General features: G+C 37.3%; 1 protein-coding gene across 6 annotated transcripts in view; it reads left to right on the top strand.

Moving 5' to 3' along the window:
* Positions 1-1145, top strand: part of Rad51c (RAD51 paralog C) — a 125032-nt gene that overhangs the window by 5737 nt on the left and 118150 nt on the right. The window lies entirely within an intron of this gene.

Here is a 1145-nt window from a genome sequence, read left to right as displayed (position 1 = left end):
TCCCTAATCTCATTTGAAATGAGGGACTCCTCTGCCTTTTTCTCCTCCTACTCTGTTGATCAGACCTTCATAACCTCTTGCTGTTGGGAGACGATCATCCACAATCCTGTAGTGAGAGAGAGAACAAACCATTGGTTCAGATATGCTCATGTAACATTCAGCATCATGTACTACTTGTATTGCAAGATATCACTTGTTTATCAAGTTAAAATTTGTTAGAAATATTTGCTCTTCATGTGGTACACTTGCAGAAAAAGTTATTAGCAATCAATGTTTTACTCTAATTTAAAACTTGAAGGCCAGCCATGATGGCACACACCTGTAATCCCAGCACTGAGGAGGCTGAGGCAGGAAGATTGTCATGAGTTGGAGCTCAGGTTAGGCTACAAAGTAAGTTCAAGGCCAGTCTGAACTCCATAGTGAAACCTTGTCTCAAAATGACAAAAAAATTAAAAATCAGTTGACTATAGAATTTATTTCTGAATTCTTGTCTGTAGATCTATGTCTAATCTTCTTAAAAAATTTTTATTTTTTGTTTTGTTTTGAGACAGGGTCTTGCTAGGTTTTCAGGTTGGTCTTGGAGTCACGGTGATTATCCAGCGTTAGCCTCTTGAGTGCTGAGATTATAGGCGTGTGCCACCATACCCAGCTTTTTTTTTGAAAGGTAAAATTTAATGATTAGTTTTTATAAATGTATAGGAATTTAATGCATTTTATAGACTCTATTGGATCTGTTCAGGAATAATTATTGGCAAAATTTTAAGGCTGAAGGACCAAATAATGTGAGGTTTCAGGGACGCAGTAGTAGTAGGGACTATTTCTTTCATTTTCTTGATATTGTTGAAGTACATGATTGACAGGGAAAATGCAACATAGACAGAAACAAATAAAGAAGTGAATATTCTAGCTATAGGTTATGCAAATATTCTGTCTGGTAGTTCCAGATACTTTAGAGGCTGAGTCAAGAGAATTGCAAGTTTAAGGACAGCCTACATAATTTAGCAAGACCCTGTTGCAGAGTTAAAATAAAAAGGGGCCAGGCATGGTAACATACATCAGTAATCCCAGCACTTAGGGAGTGCTGAGGCAAGAGTATTGAAAATTTAAGCCTAACCTGGGTAACTTAGCAACTCAGTGAGACCCTG

Source organism: Chinchilla lanigera, unplaced genomic scaffold (assembly GCF_000276665.1).
Source record: "Chinchilla lanigera isolate Chin_1 unplaced genomic scaffold, ChiLan1.0 scaffold00050, whole genome shotgun sequence".
In the NCBI taxonomy this organism is placed as follows: domain Eukaryota; kingdom Metazoa; phylum Chordata; class Mammalia; order Rodentia; family Chinchillidae; genus Chinchilla; species Chinchilla lanigera.
Note: the sequence above shows the minus strand (reverse complement) of the source record. Positions and strands in the feature narration are given on the sequence as shown.